The 15,499-nt window shown below is 47.1% G+C and overlaps 1 protein-coding gene across 6 annotated transcripts in view; it reads left to right on the forward strand.

The window, feature by feature from the left end:
• LOC140396174 (ataxin-7-like protein 1) overlaps positions 1-15,499 on the forward strand; it is a 317,394-nt gene that overhangs the window by 68,874 nt on the left and 233,021 nt on the right. The gene's annotated exons all lie outside the window — the stretch shown is intronic.

Raw genomic sequence — 15,499 nt, forward strand, 5'->3', positions numbered from 1 at the left:
AATTAAATACATAGAGTCTAACATTTTTATAATTTAACAGAGTTGAATAAATGGTCATCATGAAAATTTTACTCTGAATTTTGTACAGCTGACTTGTTACCTTTGATGAAATTAATGCTGTATTTTGTTCTCAAGGATTTCCTTTTTGGTGCATTTCATTAGTGACAATTGATCCAATCCAGTTTTTTGGTTTGGCAATATTATCAACTGTTTTCCTTCCCAGAAATCTTATGGAACTTCCATTATTGTTGGGTTAATTGACTCAATCATTCATGGACCTGCTTCCCAGCCAGTCAGTTATCGGTTCCAGCCACATTCAGGAGAACTGAGGTCACTTTATAACAATGCTCAGGACAGTGTGAATGTGAGATAAAGAGTCTTCGGAATCATATGGTAAAACCAGAACCTCTTTTTGTACTGGTTGATGATTAAAAAGACTAATCTTAAAAGAGTCAAGTTGTCCACTGCTCCAAGTCAGGACCACATTTCCTTTACTTCCCTCTTATGGGGGTACCCCAAAGAAAATATACTAATGAGTTCAATATCAAGAGATCTTTATTTTCTATTAGAAATTTGTAGCTGATTGTTCGGACCCTTTGAATGTGAAAAGCGTTGATGTGTGGTGATAAAAATGTTGCCGTGTGCTGCTCAAGTATGGATCACTTTTGCACATTCTGTGCAATGAATAAATTCAAATTTGATTTTCATCCAATAAATGTCAGTTGACTAACAATTAAACTGAAAAACAAAATGTTGAAACAATGTTGATGGCCTTGTAAGGGATATGGTATGAACAGTCAGATTATCTGTTCTATATTTGGCTATACCAGCTAGTTTGGTAAGCTGATGACTTGCTTTAATATTTAATTTGATGTCCATTCCAAGAATTGACATTTGAAACTGATCAAATGACAGAGCCCTCCGTATATAATTAATAAATACACTTTTGATGTTTCATAAATCATAAAACATTTCACACAAATTATTCCATCTTTGTTGTAGTGAAATTTTGCACCAATTTTTTATAATAATCATGTTTATTTAATGACTTAGAAATGTTTTTTTGGGGGTATTTCTATTGCGCAATAGCACAAAGTTTTATTTTCTTGGCTGGAATTAATCAAAGTGAACATTCTATGGGAAAAGATAGAATTTCTTGAATTGCTGTGGCAGAGAATGCCTACTTTGCTTGTGCAGTGCTCCTTTGTCCATTAATTTAACAGGTGCATTTTGAGTCAGTGACTGCCTTGGCTAAAATACTGGGTACAAAAACGTCACATAACGTTTTATCTGTTAATGTCAACAACAAGAATTCCTGGGGCCTCAAGCAACAGATTGCACACTGATAGTTGCATCCCAATAGATAGTTACTGGATTTTGAAGAATCATTCTTCATGCTGTCAAAAGTAACTGCAGAGATGACATTAAAGCTGAGGTTGCATAAGCTATTTTATGATTTGTTTGTTGAGTTTCAATCTGTGTTTTCTTATGCTTCACTGAGAGGAAAATAGCAGTTAGCTTCTCAAGACTGGAAGACGGGGAAGGGATCTTTGCTTCCAAGTGCCAGAGCCGAAGTATTGACAATCATTGACTGTCATTTCAGACTTTCAGCATCAGAAAAAAACTTGAATTTATAAGTCCCTTGAATCCATAGTTTAACCATTTTTTGAAAGAAAGCTGAAACCATATCGCAAAACATTTTTAAACCTGTCATTTTATGTGGAGTTGTGCATTAATTGCATGCATGGAGTTTTGAAAAGCCAAAGCTCCACAAGTTAGTGAGAAATTGTTAGCTATGGAGTGAATATGTTCCTCATAATATATACTCTTATTACTGTATGGATTTTAGGAAAGCATTTCACAAGATGCCACATGAAACGGTTGGTTAACTAAATTGAAGCTCTCAGTCAGTGTCCAATTGGACAAAGAGTGGTTTAAAGACAGAAAGTAGTGAGTGATGGCAGATGTTTGTTTCAAGGACTTGGGGGGGGGGGGGGGGTGGTAGGAACTTTTGTTCCTTAGGAATCAGCACTGGGACCACTGCTTTATTTGTTTTACACAAATTACTTGCATCTTGGAGTGTAAAGTAAAATATCAAAATTTGCCTATGATAGTGAACTAGAAGGAATGACAAACAGCAAGGATTATACAAATTGCCTGCAATGGAACATAGATGGCAGGTAAAATTTAATACACAGGAGAGTGAGGTAATGCATTTTGGCATAAAGGATAGAGAGATATTATTGACTTCCTGGCACAATTCTAAAGAGCGCAGGCATAGGGGGACGTGGGACTGCATGTGCATCGATATTTGAAGGGGCAGGACATGTTAAGCGAGTGGTTAGCAGCATATATGGGATCTTGGGCTTCATAACTCGAGGTATTGAGTACAAGCGCAGGGAAGTTATGCTGAACTTTTATAAATCTCTGATTAGGTGCTAGCTAGAGTATTAAGCCCAGTTATGATCACCACACTTCAGGAAAGACGTGATGATCTTTGAAATGGTGCAGAGGAGATTTACTATAATCCAGGGATGGGGATTTTAGTTACAAGGTTAACTGGGAAAGGCTGGGGTTGTTTTCATGGAGCAAAGGAGGCTGAGGGGAAATCTGAAGCGCAATTCTCCCATCGGGAGACTAAGTCCCGACGCTGGAGTGAAAACCAGAGTGTTTCACTCCGGTGTCGGAGGCCGTTCCCAGCCTCCTATTCTCCCGCCCCCGGGGAGCTAGGAGCGGCGCCGCGTCATTTACGCGCGCCAGGCCTTGGCGCCACATAAAAGCGGTGCTGCGTAAATGACGCGACCGGCGCCGCGTAAATAACGTCACCCGCGCATGCGCGGATTGGCCGGTGCCAACCCGCGCATGCGTGGTTGCCGTCCTCCCCGCGGCCGCCCCGCAAGAAGATGGCGGATCGATCTTGCGGGGCAGCGGAGGAAAGGAGGTCCTTCCTCAGAGAGGCCGGCCCGCCGATCGGTGGGCACCGATCGCGGGCCAGACTCCTTTTGAGCCCCCCTCGACCCCCCACAGGCCGCCCACCCAGCGTTCCTGCGCTGTTCCCGCTGGCAGCGACCAGGTGTGGATGGCACCGGCGGGAACCTGTCGTGTTGGGCAGGCCGCTCGGCCCATCCGGGCCGGAGAATCGCCACTCGCCCATTACCAATGGCAAGCGGTGATTCTCTCAGCGGCCAGCTGTGATTTGCACCGGTTTGGGGGTGTGGGAGAAGGGCGTCGGGACGGCGTGGCGGGACTCGCACGGCGCCCGGGCGATTCTCCCACCCGGCGTGGGGGGAGGAGAATGCTGCCCATGAGGTATACAAGATTAAGACAGGCTTAGATAAGGTAGACAAGAAATAACTTACCGTCAGCTGACCATACAAGGCACAAGGGAAACAGATTAAAAATGTTGGGAAGGAGATGCAGGGGAAATGTGAGAAGCATATTTTTTTACACAGTGAGTGAATGACCTGGATCCTACTGCCCACTAAGGTGATGGAAGCAGAAACGATCAATGATTTCAAAAGGCTATTGAATGGGGACTTGAAGGAAATAAACTTGCAGGGCTCCAGGGATTGAGCAGGAGTGTGACTGAGTGGATTGCTGTGCATGCAAAGCCAGCATAGACTTGAGGGGCTGAATGGGCTCATAATTAACTATGACTCTAAAAGTTTAATGGAAGAATAAAAAGCTGAAATAAGGAAATTGAAAAAAACAAACTCAATTGAATGTTCATACTGTTTGCTATTTGCAACAGACCTAAATGATGGTTTGTGTTAGTAGACTTGCACTGTTTGTTAAAGTAATTTCAGTTTATATAATTCAGATAGATTATGCACAATTTAAACATTTATTTTTAAAGTTATAAATACTGTATTTTTGGTGGTGCCAGCACCATTGCAGTAATATTTTAATCTCCATGATATGATGTGAGGTAATACCAGATTCAGTCCTTGAGCATGAAGACTTTATGGTATGAATTGAGTTCGTTTTTTCTGCTCGGTTTTATGGAAGAACGAGGCTTAGGGGTTTAATTGCACTTCATTCAGCTTGCACCTATTTGGTTGAAGATTAATTAAACTAAGCTGCACTCTTTTATTTTTAATATCTCAACCTATTCTTGTCAGAACTTTATCTGTGAAGATCATTTATTTAAATTCCTAAAGAAGCTGTTGTGCCCATGAGCATTTACCTGGTCTTTTGGGGTGTTTGAAAAGAAATGTCTGCACAAATTGATGATGGATGTTCCTCGTGAGTCTGGAGAAGTCAGTTTCTTGATCTCTTATAGTAAAAATAAAAGTTGATCATTAAAAGAAGTAGATTCTAAATTTAAGGCAGCTGCTATTAATTCTTATATGATCCACTACCTTGAAAGGTTGACTATAAACTTAATTGTTCCACAAGAAATCATCTTGGTTATACTACTCATCTTTCCGACCCTGTGCAAAGCACGTGTGTGCAGAAGACAGGGTTGATGTGCTAACCACTATCTGTAGCTGGAAGTGCTAAGTAGCTGATCCATCTCAGCCTCCTCTGGAGATGCCCAACATCACAGCTGCAAGGGGTATTGGCCCTTGACGTTCTGGCTGTAGTCATGAAGATGTATACTCCAGATTGAGTCATGCCTCTAGCTGAACTGTTCCACTACAGGTACCACACTGGAATGTACCTAACAATTTGGAAAATTGCCCAAGTATGGCCTGTCCACCACAAACAGGACAAATCAATTCTGGCTAATTGCTCACTTATTAGTCTGCTCTCATTATCATCAATGTAATGGAAGGTATCTTTCGTACTATCAAGCAATGCTAACCCATCAATGACACTCACTGATATCCTGTTCACTACCAGACATCATTATCTCTCCAAATTTGCTCCTAGTTGAAAGAGCTGAATTCAACAGGTGAGAATGAGTGACTACCCTCGGCAATAAGGCAGCATTTGACCGAGTACAGCATCAGGAGCTCTAGCAAAATTTAAGTCACAGGGATTCGGGGCTAAACCTTCCATTGGTTGAAGTCACACCTTGCACAAAGGAAGGTGTTTGTAATTATTTGAGACCAGTATCTTAGCCCAAGGACATTGCTGCAGGAGTTCATCAGGGCAGCGTCCTTGGACCAACCATTTTCAGCCACTTCATCAATGATCTTCCCTCTATCATAAGGTCAGGGATGGAGATGTTCAGTCCTATTTGCAGCTCCCCAGATACTGAAGCAGTCCTTGCCTGCATGCAGCAAGACTTGGACAATGACAACAGCTTTGGACTGAGAATTAACATTCATGCCACACAAGTACCAGACAGTGACAATCTCTGATGAAAGAGAGTCGAACCATCTTCGTTTGCCATACCATCGCTGAATTCGTCACCATCAAGAACTTCCTCGGGTGGAATCGGTGATGGGGGCAAGTGGGTATTGGAAGTTGACCGTTCACCAGAAACGTAACTAGACCAGCCATATAATCATTGGCTACAAGAGCATTTCACAGGCTGGAATTCTGCAGTGAGTATCTTAGCTCCTGATTACCAAGGCCTGGCCATCATCTACAAGCCAGCAGTGTGATGCCTGGATGAGTGCAGCTGCAACAACACTAATGAGGTTTCACACCATCCAGGACAAAGCAGCCTGCTCCATTTGTATACCATCCATTACCGGTGCATCTTGTGTGCCATCTACAAGGTGCACTGCAGTAACACACCAAGGCCCCTTCGACAGAATCTTCCAAACCCACAACCTCTCCTACTCACAAGTACAAAGGCAGCAGGTGTAAGGAAATGCCACCACCTGCAAATTCTCCTTCAAGACGCACAGCATCCTGACCACTCCGGTATGCTTCATCCGATGTCGGTGTCTATGTATTTACATTGTGTACCTTGTGTTGCTCTATTATGTATTTTCTTTTCTTTTCATGTACTAAATGATCTGTTTGAGCTGCTTGCAGAAATATACTTTTCACTGACCTCGGTACATTTGATAATAAACAAGTCCAATCCAACTGTTCCTTCATAATCGCTGAGTCAGAATCCTGGAACTCCCTACTTAACAGCACTGTGGATGTATTTAGACGACACGTAGTGGAACGGTTCAAAGAGATAGCTCACTGCCACCTTCTTCAAGTGGAATTAGGATTGGAAATAAATGCTGACCTTGTCAATGATACCCTTATCCCATGAACTAATTAAAAATAAACTTTGGTGATTCACTTTTTGTTAGGTATGTCCAGCACCATACATGGTGAAAGAAGTTATGGTCCTACACTAATGCTGTCATCATGGGTTTCCAGTTTTCTAGCAAATCCTGTGCTTATGGTTACAGATAATCTTTGATTTTTTAACAGTAGTCCATTGATTTGAACACGCAACCTTCAGATTTGGAGTCAGGCGCGCTACCGTTGCGCCACAAGCCCAACTGCAGTAGTCCATTGATTTTTTAAAAATATATTTTATTGACATTTTTTTCCCTGAGCAACATTTTTCCCGCTTACAAAACAAGCGAAACGATAACAGTAACAAAACAGAAATTTTTAAACTTTTTAACAATAGTAATAATAGTAGTAATAATATACAAGTAACAAAACCGTGTACTCTATTGCCCTATACTCAACTGCCTCCCCCTCCCCCCCCTCCCCCCTGGGTTGCTGCTGCTGGTCATCCGTCTTCCCTCTAACGTTCCCCTAGGTAGTCGAGAAATGGCTGCCACCGCCTGGTGAACCCTTGAGCCGATCCTCTCAGGGCAAACTTTATCTGCTCCAGTTTAATAAACCCCGCCATATCGTTTACCCAGGCCTCCAGTCCGGGGGGATTCGCCTCCTTCCACATGAGTAGGATCCTGCGCCGGGCTATGAGGGACGCAAAGGCCACGACATCGGCCTCTTTCGCCTCCTGCACTCCCGGCTCTTCCGCAACTCCAAATAGAGCTAACCCCCAGCCTGGTTTGACCCGGGCCTTCACCACCTGCGAAATCACTCCCGTCACTCCCTTCCAATACCCTTCCAGTGCCGGGCACGCCCAAAACATATGTGCATGGTTTGCCGGGCTCCCGCCACACCTCCCACATTTGTCCTCCACTCCAAAGAACCTGCTCAATCTTGCCCCCGTTATGTGTGCTCTATGTAGCACCTTAAATTGAATCAGGCTAAGCCTGGCGCATGAGGAAGAGGAATTTACCCTGCTTAGGGCATCAGCCCACATACCCTCCTCTATCTCCTCCCCTAATTCTTCTTCCCACTTTCTTTTTAGTTCGCCCACCGACTCCTCCCCCTCTTCCCTCATCTCTCTATAAATCTCTGACACCTTGCCCTCTCCGACCCACACCCCTGAAAGCACCCTGTCCTGTATCCCCTGTGTCGGGAGCCGCGGAAATTCCCTCACCTGTTGTCTAGTAAACGCCCTCACCTGCATATATCTCAAGAAATTCCCCTGGGGTAACTTATACTTTTCCTCCAATGCTCCCAAGCTCGCAAAAGTCCCATCTATGAATAAATCTCCCACCTTCCTAATTCCCAACTGGTACCAGCTGTGAAATCCTCCATCCATTACCCCTGGGGCGAACCTATGGTTGTTCCTGATAGGGGACCCCACCAGGGCTCCCCGCACCCCTCTCTGTCGCCTCCACTGTCCCCACATGTTCAGTGTTGCCGCCACCACCGGGTTCGTGGTGTACTTTTTCGGTGAGAACGGTAGCGGCGCCGTCACCAGCGCCTCTAGACTCGTCCCTTTACAGGACCTTCTCTCCAGCCTTTTCCACGCCGCTCCCTCACCCTCCATCATCCATCTATGTATCATTGCCACATTGGCGGCCCAATAATAATCTCCCAAGTTCGGTAGTGCCAGTCCTCCTCTGTCCCTACTGCGCTGCAGGAACCCCCTCCTTACTCTCGGAACTTTCCCTGCCCACACAAAGCTCGTAATGCTCCTATCTATTTTATTAAAAAAGGTCCTGGTGATTAAAATAGGGAGACATTGAAATACGAATAAGAACCTCGGGAGGACCATCATCTTAATTGCCTGCACCCTGCCCGCCAGCGATAAAGGCTGCATGTCCCACCTCCTAAAGTCCTCCTCCATTTGTTCTACCAGCCGTGTCAGATTAAGTCTGTGCAAGGTTCCCCAGCTCCTAGCGATCTGAATCCCCAAGTATCGGAAGTTTCTTTCCACTTTCCTTAGCGGTAAGCCTTCTATCTCTCTACTCTGGTCCCCTGGATGTATCACATATAATTCACTCTTCCCCATGTTTAACCTATACCCCGAAAATTCCCCGAACCTCCTCAAGATTCGCATAACCTCTATCATCCCCCCCGCTGGGTCCGACACGTATAGCACTAGGTCATCCGCGTATAACGAGACTCAGTGTTCTTCTCCCCCTCTAGTCACCCCTCTCCATTTCCTGGAGTCTCTCAGCGCCATGGCCAGAGGTTCAATTGCCAACGCAAACAACAATGGAGACAGCGGGCATCCCTGTCTTGTTCCCCTATATAATCGGAAATACTCCGATCTATGTCGACCTGTAACTACGCTTGCCATTGGTGCCCCATAAAGTAGTCTAACCCAGCGAATAAATCCGTTCCCAAACCCAAACCTCCTTAACACTTCCCATAAATACTCCCACTCCACCCTATCAAATGCCTTCTCTGCGTCCATTGCCGCCACTATCTCTGCCTCCCCCTCCACTGAGGGCATCATTATCACCCCTAATAGCCGTCGCACGTTAACATTCAATTGTCTCCCTTTTACGAACCCTGTCTGGTCTTTGTGCACCACCCCTGGGATACAGTCCTCTATCCTCGATGCCAGCACCTTTGCTAGCAGTTTGGCGTCCACATTCAATAGTGAAATAGGTCTATAGGACCCACACTGCATCGGATCTTTGTCCCTCTTCAAAATTAGCGATATCGTCGCCTCCGACATTGTCGGGGGTAGTGTCCCCCCTTCCCTGGCCTCATTGAACGTCCTCGCCAACAACGGGGCCAACAAGTCCACATATTTTCTGTAGAATTCCACCGGGAACCCGTCTGGCCCCGGGGCCTTCCCTGCTTGCATGCTTCCCAGTCCCTTAATAACCTCGTCCACCTCAATCGGCGCCCCCAGGCCTGCCACCGCCTGCTCCTCCACTTTCGGGAACCTCAACTGATCCAGGAACTGCCGCATGCCCTCCTCTCCCTCTGGGGGCTGAGACCTATACAGTTCTTCATAAAAGGTCTTAAACACCTCATTTATCTTTCCTGCCCTTCGCACGGTGTCTCCCCTTTCATCCCTAATTCCTCCTATCTCCCTCGCTGCTGCCCTCTTTCGCAGTTGGTGCGCCAACAGGCGACTAGCCTTTTCCCCATATTCATACCTCCTCCCCTGTGCCTTCCTCCACAGTACCTCCGCCTTTCTGGTGGTCAGAAGGTCAAACTCGGTCTGGAGTCGTCTCCTCTCCCTGTACAGCTCCTCCTCAGGGGTCTCTGCAAATTCCCTGTCCACCCTTAAAATCTCCCCCAGTAATCTATCCCTTTCCTTGGCCTCTGTTTTCCTTTTGTGGGCCCCAATAGAAATCAGTTCTCCTCTGACCACCGCTTTTAGTGATTCCCAGACCACTCCCACAGGGACCTCGCCGTCGTCATTGACCTCCAGGTATCTCTCGATACACCCCCTCACTCTTGCACACACTCCCTCATCCGCCATCAGTCCCACATCTAATCGCCAGAGTGTTCTCTGCTCCCTGTCCTCTCCTACTTCCAGGTCCACCCAATGTGGGGCATGATCCGAAACCGCTATGGCTGAGTATTCAGCTTCTTCCACCCTAGAGATCAACGACCTTCCTAGAACAAAAAAATCTATCCGGGAGTACACTTTATGGACGAGGGAGAAGAAGGAATACTCCCTAGCCCTGGGTCTAAGAAATCGCCATGGATCCACTCCCCCCATTTAGTCCATAAACCCCTTAAGTACCTTGGCCGCTGCCGGCCTTCTTCCAGTCCTTGAGCTGGATCTATCTAGCCCCGGGTCCAGCACTGTATTGAAGTCCCCTCCTAAAATCAAATTTCCTGCCTCCAGGTCCGGAATACGCCCCAGCATCCGTCTCATGAACCCCGCATCGTCCCAATTTGGGGCATACACATTAACCAACACGACCTCCATTCCCTCCAGCCTACCACTCACCATTACATATCTACCTCCACTATCTGCTACGATGTTCTTTGCTTCAAATGCTACCCGTTTCCCCACCAAAATGGCCACCCCTCTGTTCTTTGCGTCCAGTCCTGAGTGGAACACCTGTCCCACCCATCCTTTCCTTAGCCTAACTTGGTCCGCCACCTTTAGGTGCGTCTCTTGGAGCATAGCCACGTCTGCCCTTAGTCCTTTCAAATGCGCGAGCGCTCGGGCCCTTTTTATCGGCCCATTCAGGCCTCTCACGTTCCACGTGATCAGCCTCACTGGGGGGCTACCTGCCCCCCTCCCGTGTCGACTAGCCATTACCTTCTCTAGGCCAGTCCCATATCCCGCCTCCGCGCTCCCGCTCGCTCCCCCAGCGTCGCATTCCGCCCCCGACCACCTTCTCTTTAGCCATTTCCTTTTGGATTTCCGCAGCAGCAGCCCAGTTGTCCCCTTCCCCCCTCCCCCCCCCCTCCCCCCGCTAGATCCCTATCTAGCTTGATTGCTCCCCCCCATATCACTTCCGTAAGTCAGCTGACTTCAACTGACCCCGGCTACTCCTGCTCGCTCCTCGCCCCCCCCGGTGTGAGGGAACTCCCATCCGCCTTGCGCCTGTTTTCCCGCCTTATTCTTTCTGGCGCGGGAACATCCCTTTACCTGTCCCGCCTCTTATGGCGCAACTCCCTTTCCCCTCCCCCTCTCCTTCCCCATTCTCTGACTATGTCCCGCCTCTCCCCCCTCACCGGCGCCCACATTTCCCCAGTGTCCCCCCCCTTCCCTGTTTACTTCTCGCTTAACTTTCACCATCCCATTAACAAAAACAATAATAACAACAATAACAGTTCCCTGCAGCATCAGTCCCTCAGTTCCGGTCCAGTTTCTCTTCATTGATGAAGGTCCATGCTTCCTCCGCCGTCTCAAAATAATAATGTCTCTCCTGATGCGTGACCCATAGTCTTGCCGGCTGCAGCATCCCAAACTTCACCTTCCTTTTGTGCAAAACCTCTTTGGCTCGGTTGAAGCTCGCCCTCCTTCTCGCCACCTCCTCACTCCAATCCTGGTAGATCCTTACCACCGCATTCTCCCATCTGCTGCTCCGCACCTTTTTGGCCCATCTCAGGACCTCTTCTCTGTCCTTAAGGCGGTAGAATCGCACGATTATCGCCCTCGGTGGTTCTCCCGCTTTTGGTCTTCTCGCCGGGATCCGATTTGCCCACTCCACCTCCATGGGGCCCGCAGGGGCCTCAGCACCCATCAGTGAGCTCAGCATCTTACTTGCGTACGCTCCACAGTCCACTCCTTCCACACCCTCTGGGAGACCTAGTACCCTAAGGTTCTTCCTTCGCGCTCCATTTTCAAGGGCCTCAATCCTGTCAGCATACTTTTTATGAAGTGCCTCGTGCGTCTGAGTCTTGACCGCCAGGCCCAGGACCTCGTCCTCAATACCTGACACCTTCTGCTCCACCACGCGAAGTTCCGTCTCCTGGGTCTTTAAAGTCTCCTTAAGCCCCTCAATTGCCTGTAACAACGGGGTCATTACCTCCTTCTTCAGCAGGTCCACGCACCGTCTCACCATCTCGTCCTGCTCAGGCCCCCATGTCACCTGTGGTTTCTCCGCCGCCATTTTGTTTCACTCCCTCTCTCTCTCTCTCTGATCTTCTGGCTGCAGATTCTTCAGGCTGCAGCCGCCGGCGCCGGTTTTTCCCTCCGTCTTTCGGGGGGGACTCCCTTCCCTCGCGCCTCGCACCGGGTTTTACGGCCGTCCAAGTCCCCGTTGGGGCTCTTAAAGGAGCCCGAAGTTCCGTCGGAGCTGGAGCCGCCGAAACGTGCGGCTAGCTCATCCCTGCCGCAACCGGAAGTCGCAGTAGTCCATTGATGACCTCAAATTCAGTTTCTTTCTATGTCTATTTCTCCTCCACTGCAGTGATCCCTCCACTCATTATTCAACCCTGTGAACTCTTTCGAATGAGTCTGTTCCACAATAATAATAGCTTATTGTCACAAGTAGGCTTCAATGACGTTACAGTGAAAAGCCCCTAGTCGCCACATTCAGGCGCCTGTTCGGGGAGGCTGGTATGGGAATTGAACCTGCACTGCTGGCTTTGTTCTGCATTAGAACAAAGAACAAAGAAAAGTACTGCACAGGAACAGGCCCTTCGACCCTCCAAGCCTGCGCCGACCATGCTGCCCGTCTAAACTAAAATCTTCTACACTTCCAGGGTCCGTATCCCTCTATTCCCATCCTATTCATGTATTTGTCAAGATGCTCCTTAAACCTCACTATGGTCCCTGCTGCCACCACCACCTCCAGCAGCGAGTTCGAGGCACCACTACCCTCTGTGTAAAAAAAAAAAAACTTGCCTCGTACATCTCCTCTAAACCTTGCCCCTCGCACCTTAAACCTATGCCCCCTAGTAATTGACCCCTCTACCCTGGGAAAAAGTCTCTGACTATCCACTCTGTCTATGCCCCTCATAATTTTGTAGACCTCTATCAGGTTGCCCCTCAACCTCCTTCGTTCCAGTGAGAACAAACCAAGTTTATTCAACCTCTCATAGCTAATGCCCTCCATACCAGGCAACATCCTTCTGCACCCTCTCTAAAGCCTCCACATCCTTCTGGTAGTGTGGCGACCAGAATTGAACACTATACTCCAAGTGTGGCCTAACTAAGGTTCTATACAGCTGCAACATGACTTGCCAATTTGTATACTCAATGCCTCGGCCAATGAAGGCAAGCATGCCGTATGCCTTCTTGACTACCTTCGCCACCTGTGTTGCCCCTTTCCGTGACCTGTGGACCTGTACACCAAAATCTCTCTGACTGTCAATACTCGTTGAGGGTTCTACCATTCACTGTATATTCCCTACCTGTATTAGACCTTCCAAACCAGCTGTTTAGCCCACTGTGCTAAACCAGCCCCTTGTTGTTCAACTCATTCAGATTGCAGTGCAATGCTTAAATCACTACATCTTGATTGCTATGCCTTTCAAAGAGACAATAAAAATCTTATTCCTCCAAGCCATTCAATGACAAGTTGCCTGTTTACTCCAACATCCAATCGACAGCTTTCATTTCTTAAAATTGGTGGTCCCATCTTTTGTTCTCATTTGTTCATTTTGTTTCTCTTGCTATCTTCACTTATCACAAATCACCTTTATCTATTCCATTGTTCAACATAGGAAAATAGGAATTAGGAACAGAAGTAGGCAATTCAGCCCTTCGAGCCTACTCCGCCATTTAATCAAACCATGGCTGATCTCTGCCTGGTCTCCCGTTTAACCTGTTTTTAAAAATTAGGAATATATCTATCTCCTTCTTGAAACTATTTAATGACTCAGCGAGTTCCACAAATTCACCACCTTCTGTGAGAAGTAGTTCCTCCACATCTCTGTTCTCAGACTGCCTTCAATAAGTTAGTTTCCATTGCCGTGTTCAATAAATCTCAACACTCTTGAATAAAAGTCCAAATCCAAGACTTAAAACTGGTTCCAGATTGGAGGAGGGTCTTATCACATGTCTTGAGTTTGAACATGATACTTCAACATTTTTTCCTGTTGTTCCTACTCTTAACTGTTTCAAAACTGGAAACCCAGCATTATATTTGTTGTTTACTTTTAAGATTCCAAAATATATAAAATTGCACTGGAAGAATTGACCATTGAAATTCACTTTGGACTATTCATTAATTTTACGTACAAGGTGAAGTATCTGGGGTGGAATTCTCCCCTGGGGCGGGGCGGGGGGTCCCGGCGGGACGGAGTGGCGTGAACCACTCCGGCGTCGGGCCGCCCCAAAGGTGCGGAATCCTCCACACCTTCAGGGGTTAGGCCCGTCCCGGAGTGGTTGGCGCCCCGCCGGCCGGTGGGATAGGGGCTTGGCGCCACGCCAACCGGTGCCGAAGGGCCTCCGCCGGCCGGCGCGAATCGGCACATGCGCGGGAGCGCCAGTGCATGCTGGCATAATCCCCACGCATGCGCAGAGGGATTCACTTCTGCACCGGGAACGGCGGAAGAGCACAGCCTCCGGTGCGGAAAAATAGAGTGGCCCCACGGCACAGGCCCGTCCGCGGATCGGTGGATCCCGACCGCAAGGGTAAGGGATCCACCGGTAAGGGACCTACTCTAATTTACGCTGGCGGGACCGGCTACAAACGGGCGGGACTTCGGCCCTTCGCGGGCCGGAGAATTCGGGCGAACCCGGCGCCCATCGAGTCGCGCTGGACCCCGCCATTCTCCGAGGCGGGCGGCGCAACTCACGCCGGGCCGGTTTTTGGGGGGCAGGAGAATTGGGAGGACAGCGGGGGTGGGATTCACGCCGACCCCCAGCGATTCTCCCACCTGGCAGGGGGTTGGAGAATCCCGGCCCTGTTCTGTGAAAGATTTCTGTAGTTCCAGTGTGAATATTCTTAGTAGCTATAGTTTACTTAGTACGCATACCAGAGTTTATCTCTTTATATTTTCATATGTAGTTAACACAGTGCAGCTAGTTTGAAGTTATTTGTACTGGCAAAAATGCACATTAGTACTCTTGACAGCTCTACAATTTAAATGTGTTTTGCTAAAACTGTGTGTATATTTCCTCTTTAAACTACATTGAGCACACTTGCCAATGCGATTTTGGTGCTTCGTGCTGGCTTTGTGTAATCAAGTGAGTGGTCAGCAGATTAATCTATTAGATTGTATATATAAAGTTACATAAATTCTTGATGCCATGATACTGAATACTTTTGCTACTGGGTGATTTAAGAAATTTTACATCCAAAATGTCAGTTCCATACAGAGAGCTCTTGTGCCCACTTTGAAAGTTTTCATCCTGTTTTTTTGTGGCTTCAGCGTCATATTTCAACCTGTCATCCAGAGTCACCCTAGAGAGGACACCTAAGTGATGCTTCTTTTCAGAGTTCACATTTTGCACATTTTTTGAAGACATGTCATATCAGGTTTCTTTGTTGCTTATGTATTTTGTGGCTAGTTAAAGGATAATGCAAGTTTCTGTTGGAAACTTCGCTAGCTTGGCAGCTGCTTGGCTTCCCTCTTTGTGAAGCGCACTATTTGTCCCAAGCTTAGAAAAAATGCAGAAAATTACTAGTTTCTAACCTATTGGTGTTTTATACAAAATGTGATGGACAAACTAAATGCATTGTTTTTAGAAGTAAATTGGTCGATCTGATGTTGTATTGAACATAGAGAGTTGAGACCAAATTTAGTCTTCAGCTAAAATTGGGGTTAAAGGATAGGTATTAATAGACCAGGAAATGCAAAATTAATTCACTCTATTTTAATGTCATTCATTTTGCTTGTGTTGCCACTATAAATTAAGCCCAAATTTTACATAGTTTTTGTTACAAAAGGTAATTCCAACAGTGCT

This window comes from Scyliorhinus torazame, chromosome 19 (assembly GCF_047496885.1).
Source record: "Scyliorhinus torazame isolate Kashiwa2021f chromosome 19, sScyTor2.1, whole genome shotgun sequence".
Classification (NCBI taxonomy): Eukaryota; Metazoa; Chordata; class Chondrichthyes; order Carcharhiniformes; family Scyliorhinidae; genus Scyliorhinus; species Scyliorhinus torazame.